Below are 12133 nucleotides of genomic sequence, written 5' to 3' on the forward strand. Positions count from 1 at the left end.
GTGCTGTAGAGCCCGCGAGCCACAACTACTGAGCCCGTGCGCCACAACTACTGAAGCCCGTGCGCCTAGAGCCCGTGCTCCACAATGAGATGCCATCACAATGAGAAGCCCACGCACTGCAATGAAGAGTAGCCCCCGCTTGCTGCAACTAGAGAAAGCCCTCGTGCAGCAATGAAGACCAGACACAGCCAAAAAAAAAGAAAAAAAATGTTTCCCTTTTCTAACTATATGTCTGTGTGAGGTTGGATTTTCTTCGTATACTTCAATTTAGACAACTTATCACAACAGATTGAATGCAGAAGCTGATATAAGGAGTGATCTGCATTAGTTTCCCATTACTGTGTAACAGATATCCACAACCATAGAAACTTAAAACAACACGCATTTATCAGTTTCCAGGAGTCAGGAGTCTGGGTTCAGGTGAGCTTCTCAGGGTCTTTGCTCAGGGTCTCACAAGGCTAAAATCAAGACATTACCCAGAGGTGCAATCTTACCTGAGGCTCAGGGATCCTCAGTCAAGTGCGTTGGTTACTGGCCAAATGCAGTTGGCAAAATTTGTAGCACCAAAGTCCCTGGCTCATTGTTGGCCAGGGACTGCTCTCAGCAACCAGAGGCTACTCACAAGTCCTTGGCACGTGACAGCATTGGTCCTTGCCTCTCACAACACTGCAGCTCACTTCTCCAAAGCCAGCAGGAAAATCTTACTCCAGGGATTTCCCCGGACGTCCAGTGGTTAAGACTCTGCACTCCCAACGCAGGGGGCCCGGGGTCTAACCCTGGTCAGGGAACTAGATCCCGCATTCTGCAACTGCAGATCCCGCATGCCACAACTAAGACCTGGCACAGCCAAATAAATAAATAAATATTAAAAAAAAAAAAACCTTCAGTCTGCTATGATGGAGTCTTGTATAACAATGTAATCACGGGAGTGACTATATCTCACCTTTGCCAGATTCTTTTGGCAAGAAGCAAGTAACAATAAATGGAGTATAACCTTTAAAACTTGTGAATCACTAGGTTGTACCCCTGAAACTTATGTCATATTGTACATCGACTATATACCTCAATAAAAAAGGAAGCAAGTAACAGTTTCTCCCTCATTCGCTTGACTCATTGGGGTCACCTTAGGGTGTGTCCATCATTCCAGACATTAAAGATACGTGCAAAAACGTAAAACAGTGTTACTCTTCTTCCTATTTAAAAAATGTGTAATTAAAAATATGTTATTCATGCTAATATGTAATGAGTTTCTAGTTTTTATTTTAAATCAATTAGTAAAGCATTATACTTCTCAATTTAGTGTCTAATAAAGTAAATATTGATAGATATAATCCACGTAAACACAACTGTTTGGGCTCTTTAATAGATTTTAAGAGTATAAAGTGTCCTGGGAGAACTGTTAATATAATTAATCCTAATGGCAAACAGATTATGAACACCAAATAGCTGGAGTTTTCCAAATGCTTTTGCTGACCCACAGAAATACATGTTACGTTGTGACCCAGTATACATGTACGTATGCATATACATATATACACAGATGCATAACCAAGGCAAAAGTTTCATGAAGTAATACTTATTCTTACGTGTAGTGCACATTTCTACTGATTGTTTGTCTTCTAAAAATTCCTGGTCACAGTCCAACACATTGATTTCATAAACCACTCAATAGGTCAGGACCTGAAGTCTGAAAATTCTGACTGATCATTAGAACCACTTGAAAAGCATTTAAAAATATAGATTTCCAGGGCTAATAACTATTTATATGAACAGGCAAGGTCAAGGAAAGAGTGAATCTATGTTTCTCCTCCCTTGAAACACTGCTGTGAGAACAAGTCTGGGTTGTTATTTTTCTGATGATTAACTGATTTTGACCACCAAAGGACTGAGTCATGAGAGTACATTCTATGTTATTCAGCATCAGACAATAAATTCTAAGCAGAAGTGTCTCCAGGCAAAGAGAAGAGGTTACTGAAGTGTCCAGGGCTGTGCTTCTGGCAGCTCTGAGCTTGCTGCATTGTTCCTGGTGGGTAGGATCCTGCTGGGAAAGAATCAGTTTTCCAGGAATCCAGAGAAGTAGATTAAAGTCACTGCCACAGAGGCGGGAGGCCTCTGCAGCCGATGAGAAAGGGGTTCACATTCTGGTATGACCTTGGAAAAGTCATGAACGATCTAAAACTCTGCCTCCTAATCCATAAAGTGGGAAGAAAGGTGCCTGTCTGGCTGTGTCATTTGTGAGGGTCAGTGAGGTGCTGGTGCCTGGCACACGCTGTAAGTGTCCCAAGACGGCAGGCAGGTGGTTTCCTTGCTGCCCTTGGCGGTGGTTTGCCATTTGAAGTTGGCCAAGTCACTGAGGTCCCGGGGATACTGGAAACAGTGCTGCTGGCTTGTCTACCTCCCAGGGTTGGTGTCTGAAGGTCAAATGAGAAAATGGACGGAAGGAAGAAAATGTGATGTGCTGTTAAGAGGAGGCTCCCAGAACAGAGCTGGAGAACAGAACCTATGCTGTGGCGACAGGCCCTGGGGACCCAGAGGTTAGGTGAGCAGGTGCAGAGCAAGAGCACACACGTGCCACATGTCCCAGCAAGGAGCCTCTGAACACGTGGGGTGGGATGCAGGGAATAACCCCCTTCTGGTTGCAGGCGCTTCGTGTGCCTTAATCTCAACTCATCCCACCACAACAACGTCATGGAAATATTACTACTCAAATGAGAAAACTGAGACTCAACCAGGGTGAATAACCAGCCAAGGTCACGCAGCTTGTAGATGACACGGTAGATGCCCCACTTGTGCAGCTGGGAGAGGATGGGATGCTGCAGCAGCTGCCCAAACTTGCCAATGGGGGTGCCCTAGCTGCTTGGGGCTGGGAGGACCAGTGCACTGCTCACCCGTGGGGACCCGGCAGCCAGCTGGATGGGCCCTCTAGCTGAGCCTCCCATGACCACCAGGGGGCATTCATGGGACCTTCTGCAGATGAGGAGCTCGGTTCCCAGGACTGGCTTGTGTCTGAAGACTGCCCAGTGGATCAGAGTGTGACACCAGTGACAGCAGCTCCACCCTCCCATTCACCTTTGCCAGCTGCCTCATGGTCATGACACTAGTCACAAGAAGAGAAGAAAGGGTCAGTAGCTCCCCTCCCCAGCCACTCCCTCCCGCCTACTAGATTCCAACTCTCTCTCTCTCTCTCTCTCTCTCTCTCATACAGCCAAATGAATAGTTTCTACAACAGACACCAGATAATTGTCATCCTACACAATTGTATTCTTTCAGGTTTATAAGAAACAGTGCTGATTCCATCATCATCTCCATCTTTCCAGCTGCTATAAAATGGTATTTGCAGCACTCTTTACAAGATACATCTCATCTCATCTCCAAGCATCTCCTGATGCTGCTAAGCAAAGATGATAAACATCTATGGATAAGCAACCTTGCAACCATCTGTCTCTAACATAAGATAACATAGGTCATGGTAATTTCTCCAAAGTGCATCCATCTTCTATTGAGATGAAACCATTCAGGCATGTGGTAAATTCAGATAGATTCAAGATGTGACAACAGAGAATTTCCTGAGTCCCCCAGAAAGAGTAACCTAAAACAGTGGTTCTCAGCCTCAGCTGCACAATGGACTCACCCGGAGAGCTTTAGAAAAACTGATGCCTGGGTCCCATCCCGAGTTTCTGATTTACTTGCTCTCGAGTGCAGCTGGGTGCCAGAGTATTTAAAAGCTTCCTGGGTGATCTGATGTGCAGCCAAGCTTGAGAACCACAGATCTAAAAGATTAGGGAAATTGGGCTCAAGAACAATGATTAAAGGACCGGATCTGGTTATTCCAGAGGCAGGAAGGTGACAACTGCTCTTCGGTGTCTCCCATCGACTTTCTGGTATTTGTGCTAATTGAAGGGAAGACTGTCATGAACACCTGTCAGATCTTACATTTGAAAGTTCTTTTATAGTTTGCAAAGCATTTGATCTTATTTTAACCTCTCCACAATCCTGGGAGGTAGGCAGGGTAACCATGCTTACAGGAGAAACAGGAGCCTCAGAGAGCTGAGTGATTTGCAAAGACATAAGTGGGAGAACCATTTTGGGAGAACCATTATCCAGAATTTCTGGCAGCCCAAAAGTCCAAACAGTTTTATTTGCACTATTAAACTCCTTTGTCCTCCCTGAGGCAGAACAAAATCTGTTCATGGGTAAAAGATAGGAAACCTTTTAAGAGAAGATGAAGTGACAGAGAAAAAAACCAACCAAAATGAAAAGTTCCTCAGAAAGCAGATAACAGGGAGCTGTCTTCATATGAGTGACAAAGAGCAGTGGTTATTGCTTTATTTTTTCCTGTGTACATAGGGCAGAAGATTACTATGTCAACAGAAGGTTAGATAAGCGAAGGAACTTTCTAGCTTTCTCATCCATGAGCCCTTCAGCTGGAACCTTATATGTGGCCCTTGAAACAAGAATAAAGTGGGAGGGGGGACTCTGAATTGCCTCAGTATGGGATTGAAGGTAATATTAAGTTCTTTGAAAGAACTAAAATGATTTTACAAGAGTCAGTAACAAGGAAAACCGTTTTTATATTAAGCTATTCAAATTTGCAAAGAAAGGTCTCTGAGATATTAGGTTGCTGTCATTCACAGCTAGAGTAAACTTTGGAAGCTTTTTTTTTTTTTTTTTTTTGCAGTACGCGGGCCTCTCACTGTTGTGGCTTCTCCCGTTGCGGAGCACAGGCTCTGGACGCGCAGGCTCAGCGGCCATGGCTCACAGGCCAGCCGCCCCGCGGCATGTGGGATCTTCCCGGACCGGGGCACGAACCCGTGTCCCCTGCATTGGCAGGCGGACTCTCAACCACTGCATCACCAGGGAAGCCCTGGAAGCTGTTTTTTTGCAAGAACATCTTATGTGTTTTCCCATCCACTTTCTTTTAGCAACAGCAGCCCCCCTTTTCACTTCATGTGATCCTAGTGGAGCTGCATTCTTGTGCTCCAGGCCCTCAGGTGGGCTCATGAATCACCAGCAATGGTAACTGGTCCAGGGGTGGCATGCATCCCAAGCAGGTGCTATCACAGTGTGTGTTGGTCACAGATCAGTAACCCTAGCGTCCACAAAGAAAACCCCCAAATCTCAGTGGTTTAACAAATAAATGTGTATTTGTAATTCACATAAGTCCAATGTGGCCTTCCATGTGGTCATTCAGGGACCCAGGCTCCTTTCGTCCTGTGGCTCTCCTCTCTTTGGGAGCCTCAGAACCCTCTCTGTTCAGCTAGAAAATGGGAAAAGAGGACAGAGAATCACTTTGCGGAGGTTTTTATGGACCAAATGAGAAGTGGAGCCTTCCACATCTGCTCACATTCCATTGGCCAGACTCACTCACATGGCGGGGGAGGCTGAATGCCATCTAGTTGTGATCCCAAGAGAAGGAAGAAGCAGGCTTGGTGACCAGTTAGCCAGGCTCTGCCACAGGGCCTTTCTCTGGGATTGGTATGTGGAGGTTGAGGTGCTAAACTGGGGTCATGTCAGCCTGGAGCACCAGCAGCCATCTTTCCTGGATGCAGAGGGGAAGTGTGACCTCCTAGAAGAAAAGTAAACCACCACACAGAGGGAGGCAGAGCCAGGAGAGGGAGAGCAAGAAAGGAAGCAGAAAGGGGTCAGGCAGGAGGAGGGGAGGGGAGGAGAGAGAATACATTCTGCTGCATGAACTCCTCTGGTCACTAACAACCCTGGAATTCTCAATTATGGATGCCATCAGGACCAGCTACACAATTTGCAGCTACATAAGTGCAAAATTAACCTAGTAGGAGCCCCTATTAAAAAATTATGAATTTCAAGACAGTGACAGCAACGCATTAAACCAAATAAGGGGCCTTTCTGCGTGCAGGGACCTGTATGACTGCACAGGTCACACACCCACAGTGCTGGCCCTGGGGGTTACAGATGCCCTTTGGTGCTTCTGCCAGTTTGATCTGGGTTTCTCTCACCATCAACTAAAACTCCTGATCGCTAGACTCTGTTGCCAAGAGGCTGTAAGCTCTCCAGTTTTGTAAATGATAAGAACTCTGCAGTGTGTTCATGAGCCCTAGGGTGGAGCTCTGTATACAGTGGATGTCGCTAGATGCTGATTGCCTGGAGGCAGTCAGTAGGCAGGGCCCAGCTGAGCTCTGGAGCTTTCTCTGGGTTCTAGGATTCTGTGAATCTACCTAGAGATGTATATGTCTTTTGGCAAGAGATATGTTTCCCAAGTTTGTGTATACTTTAGTTCTTTGTAAATTAGATCCTATTTTCAGTACTTACTCTTTAAGGAACTCCATGGGGAATCGTTTTGTCAGGCCAAGAACCATTCCTTTCAAAAGCACAGATTCTCCTAAATCGAGTTTGCCTAAAGTGGGGCACACGCATGCTGTCACCTAACCCCCTCCTCTCAGTTCCACAACCAATGCCTGCTCCAGAGCCGTCTCCAAAGGCTCCAGCCCTGCCCCAATATCTCTGCATACGACCCAGCCCTCACCTCCAGACAAAATCAAGGTTTCACCAAAGAGGTTGAATCACACATGTACGCCTCTCTCCCACCCCTAATGGAGGTGACTGGATTACATGGCACTCTGTGGCTTCCCTTAGGGAAATGTTCCTGGTCATTTCTGTGTCATCTTCTGGCTCCCAGAAAGAATTAATGTAAGCATTTATCTGGTCAACCTGACTAGAGCTGATCTAGGCCTGAGCACAGGGAAAGGACAGTATTTCTAGAGTCCTTCCCTGATCCTCTCTCTCCACAGAGAATCTCTTTCTAGGAAGGTCCAAATGTTTAGAAGTGTCTCTCTCAAGACCCACATTGAGCAAGGAAGGGCATTGGCAAAATAAGGGATTACAGTCGTCCCTCAGTTTCCCCAGGGGTTGGTTCCAGGACCCCCAGGGATACCCAAATCTGTGGATGCTGAAGTCTCTTATACAAAATGGCATAGTATTCGCATAAAATGTAACACACTTTAAATCATCTCTGGATTACTTATAATACCTAATACATTGTAAGTGCTATGTAACTGCTATGTAAATAGTTGTAAATGAAGGGTAAATGCTGCATAAATAGTTACCAGTGCGTGGCAAATTCAAGTTTCGCTTTTTGGAAATTCCTGGAATTTTTTTCTCCCAGATCCATGGTTGGTTGAACCAGGGGATGTGAAGCCCATGGATCCAGAGGGCCGTCTTTATAGCACTCTGGATTCATTTCAAGACCACACACACCTAGGTCATTTTGATCAAAAGTGCCCTTGGGAAATCTCACCTCCTCTAGGAAGCCTTCCAGAGTAATTCAGAGAAGAGTCAAAAGCTGTTTTGTCTTGTCTGTCTGGAACACCTACAGGTAACCACACCCCTGCCCCATCTCCTTTATGGTGACTACACACAGAGGCTCTCAGTAAATATTTGATGAATGAATGAATGGATTCTTAAGAAGTGTATTGACCACTTACTATGTGCCTGGCATATCTTGGGAGATACAAACTCAAGTCAGACATGGACCCTGGCCTCACAGAACAAACAATCTAATGAATGATGTCGATACATCATAAACCCCTCAATTCTCACTCACAGCTTCACTCAGCCCCTGTCCTGTGTGAGCTCCAAGTTGGTGTTCACATGCACCCATGCATTAAGGCACATTTTAAAGTACGTACTCTGTGCCCAGAAGGTGGTAGAGACCCAGAGATGAAAGACCTGGTTCCTGCACTTAAGGATTTCACAAACTACTGGAGGCAGTGGCCTGGCAGGGAAGGGGAGGAATGAACCACATACACTTCCATCACTGTGTGGTAAGTACAGTGATGAGGATTTTGGGGGCTGTTCTGAGTGCACGTAGGATCTATAACGCTGAGAAGCAGTGAGGCATGTGGAAGGAAGCCTGGTTTCCAGTCCACGTGGGCCACTTGCTTGTAACCTAAGATAAAACATAATGCACCTCACCACAGGGTCACAAACAAATGAGATAAGGTGGGTAAACTGTAAAGGACCATTCAAATGTTAATTATTAAAGGAATTTTCTTGCTGACAAAGCCATTTCTGTCCATAGCAATATTGTTGGACTGGCTCACTTGAATAAAAGATGTATTTCTCCCATCCCTGAAGCTGCACTTTGGAGCAGCTTAATTTCCTACTGGCTTGATTTTTTTTCTACTAAAGGAGAGGCTAACCTCAATCCACTCTGCCCTGTGTTCCAGAGCCTGGATACTTAGTGAGAGCCTCGAAGAGGCCCACAGCCCCAAGCAAGGGCCAGAAGTAGTTCTAAGCAGTTAGCTTCAGGACTTGGCTACACGGAGAGGAATGACTTGTTCCTGGAATGGAATTCTCCCCACACACCAAATGCTAGCTGGGAGGGGAGACCGGGCTAGAGAACTTCCAAGCTTGACTGCAGGGCTTTGGAAATGTTTCATTTGTTCCAGCAAGGGATTTGTAACTGGAACGCAACACAATCAAGTGTGCTAGAAAACACTCCAACTTCTCTTAGCTTTTGAATGCCTTTCTCTGTAATACAAACACTCTTGGACATCTTTAGAAACTTTAAAAAATCATTTTGCTGTTTTTGCCTTGATTATGATAAAGTCATGATTTGTAGTCAGTGTTTTTATTTTTAGATTAGCATCTTACGAAATACAATAATGCTAATTTAATACAATAGGTAGTAATATTCATAAGGAAACAGTTGCCAATCTCTCTATTTAACAAATGAAGCAACATGTTAAACTGATTTAAAATAACTGTCTAAAAATGATTTGTTGTTGAATAAATTTTCAAATAACCTATTGTGTTTCGTTGGGGGACCACATGAATATTAAGACAGACTGAAATTTCACTACGTGTTGAATGATGGCATCAAAAACAGATAAAGTTTTTTCACTACCTACTATATAGAATTCTTGAGATTTCCCTCGAGTTATTTTGATAAATTTTAGTGTTTTGTTTCTAAATGGCAAGAAAAGAGGAGAAGGTTTTCAGTTGCTGTTTGCATGCGTGTCTCAAAAAATAAGACACATAGGGCTTCCCTGGTGGTGCAGTGGTTAAGAATCTGCCTGCCAATGCAGGGGACATGGGTTCGAGCCCTGGGCCAGGAAGATCCCACATGTCACGGAGCAACTAAGCCCATGCGCCACAACTACTGAGCCTGCGCTCTAGAACCCGCGAGCCACAACTACTGAGCCCGTGTGCTACAACTACTGAAGCCCACATGCCTAGAGCCCGTGCTCTGCAACAAGAGAAGCCACCGTGATGAGAAGACCACGCACCGCAACGAAGAGTAGCCTCGACTCGCCGCAACTAGAGAAAGCCTGCACACAGCAACGAAGACCCAACACAGCCAAAAATAAATAAATAAATTAAAAAAAAATAAGACACATAGATGTGAAGAGTATTTTCACCAAATGAAAAGTCAAATTAGATATACTGTCTATATTGATTTTTTTTTTTTTGCGGTACACGGGACTCTCACTGTTGTGGCCTCTCCCATTGCAGAGCACAGGCTCCGGACACGCAGGTTCAGCGGCCATGGCTCACGGGCCTAGCCGCTCCGCGGCACGTGGGATCTTCCCGGACCGGGGCACGAACCCGTGTCCCCTGCATCGGCAGGCAGACTCTCAACCACTGCGCCACCAGGGAAGCCCTATATTGATTTTTGATGTTACTTTTCAGGGTATTAGAGAATTTTGCTTGCTCTGGAAGAAGTTTAATCAAATGAAAAAACCAAGGGTCTGAGTAAAGAGCATCCTTAGGCTAATTTGCAGAATTGTTATCATTTATGTGCAGCCATTAACTTATTGCATACTAACACTCATGTTTCATAAGCCCTCTTTTAAAACAACATTTCATTGTGGAATTAAACACTATATGACCAAGAATAAAACAAACTACAACTTTCTTGTCAATATGTGGGGCTTGATTAGCTCCTCATTCAAAGAAATAAACTGCAAAGATCATTGGTTGGGAATAGGGAAATTTGAATATGGTTTGGGTATTAGATGATACTAAGGAATTACTGTTAATTTTGGGGGGAGTGATAGTATTGTATTGTAGTTACACAGGAAATTTTTCTTATTCTTTTGCAGTGTATCCTGAGGTATTCAGGGGTAAAGTATTATGATGTCTAGGATTTATTTTAAAATACTTCACCAAAAAATAGAAAAGCAAATACGGCAACATGTTAATAACGTTTAAACCTTGGTGATGGGCATATGGAAACTCCCTACACTTTCCCCTCTACTTTTCTGTGTCTGAAAATGTTCATAAGGTGAAACAAGTGAATAAAAAAGAAACCACAAAGCAAAAGAAAATGTAATCATGGAGTGGTCCCACACCCACTGGCTCCCTCTAGTGGCCAGTGGTGTTGAGCTGAGAGCAAACAGACTACCCAGTTTGGCGCGCTCAACACATCCCCTCCAACTGCCACCAGCCACTCTCACACTGACAAGGAGGCTCTCAAACTGTTTTGTTCTTTCATTTGTTGTTATTGGGCTTGTAAGACTAGAAATTGAGGCCTCATTACTCCCTTTAATGACCTGAATCCAGAGGAGTAACCTCATGGGTTTGAGTGCCACCAGCTGGGATTCCCTGCAGTAGGATGACTGGAGTCTGAAGCTGGTGGGGGTCTGTCTGAGTTGACTGAGGTGGGCAGGAAAGGCTTTCATGGGAGGCCAAAATTTGTTTATACCAGTTGTTCTTGTTGTTACAGTTAAAGTACACACCAGCCAATAAAACTTAAGTGCAGAGCTCCTGTCAGACAACCCACACATGTCACCAAAAAAGTGAACACAGCTTGCACCTACATTAAAAGTTTGGCAGTTGAATGAACTTATTTGTGTCTTAGAATATATGAGATGTTTAAGGTGTGTATGTTTATTTAAGTGATTCTCGACTTTCACCAATCATGTTAATGAGCCAATCAACTCCTTCATCATGATGGCGTTGGATGAGAGGTTGTCCACCATCCTATGATTCTCTGTCCAGATATGAGTGAAAATATCCAAAACAAGATCATTAAAAAAAATTTTTTTCCTACTAAGCTTTGTCAGGGAATATATAGATTTTCCCCCTGTTGATTTGTCTCCTCCTGGCATTTTATTTAGACTAACATTAAGACTCACTTGCATTTTCTGAGCATGCACTGAGAGTTGGGGGCAGACATGCCTGCACCCATCCCCCCACACCCAGCTTCAGCCCAGAGTGTGTGGGGATGCCGCCTGGTCTTCTAGATTTGCCATTGTTGATCCACACATTGGATAATCCACATGCCCATCATCAAGATCTAACTTGTTAGGGGTTCCCTGGTGGCTCAGTGGTTAAGAATCCATCTGCCAATGCAGGGGACACGGGTTCGAGCCCTGGTCCAGGAAGATCCCACATGCCATCGAGCAACTAAGCCCGTGTGCCACAACTACTGAGTCTGCACTCTAGAGCCCACGAGCCACAACTACTGAGCCCATGTGCCACAACTACTGAAACCCACGCGCCTAGAACCCATGATCTGCAACAGGAGAAGCCACCACAAAGAGAAGCCACCGCAGTGAGAAGCCTGCTCACCGCAACGAAGTGTAGCCCCCACTCGCTGCGAAAAAAGATCTAACCAGTTAGAAATGGAAGGACAGTGAAGCCTGTAAGGAGGTTCCAGACATTTCACTTCTGTGCCTTGAGGTCATTAGAGCTTTGGGCATCACTTTCTCTGAAGAAAGTCAAAGAGCAGGCACAACCAGATAGAGAAGGGACCCTGGAGTCAAAGACCTGGCTCTCTGGAGGAGTGAGTCAGAAGGCCTTGAAGCTTAGCTTCTGGAAGCAGCTGCTGGGGACTGGCCACCTCCCATGTGATGACACTGTGGAGTGGGGTAATGGCAACCCCCTCTGTCCCCAGCTACTGCAGACCTCCACACCAGTGCCAAGGAGAGAGACGGGTCAGACCACAGGCAGGTGGAGATTAGCCACTGGACCTGTCCCATCACAGCCCAGGACTCAAGGACTCAGGAGCAGAGACTTACATGTATGGGAACAGTCTCACCACCCGTGGGATCTGGCTGCAGTTAATGGTGGCAGAAGCCTGACCCTCTCTGAGCCTCAGTTTCCTCATTCACGAGTTGAGGAGAGTGGACCTGTGATCCCTTTCAGCTCTGCC

The 12133-nt window shown here is 45.3% G+C and overlaps 1 long non-coding RNA gene across 3 annotated transcripts in view; it reads left to right on the forward strand.

The window, feature by feature from the left end:
* LOC115861809 (uncharacterized) overlaps positions 1–12133 on the forward strand; it is a 59115-nt gene that overhangs the window by 26505 nt on the left and 20477 nt on the right. The window lies entirely within an intron of this gene.

Source organism: Globicephala melas, chromosome 1 (assembly GCF_963455315.2).
Source record: "Globicephala melas chromosome 1, mGloMel1.2, whole genome shotgun sequence".
In the NCBI taxonomy this organism is placed as follows: Eukaryota; Metazoa; Chordata; class Mammalia; order Artiodactyla; family Delphinidae; genus Globicephala; species Globicephala melas.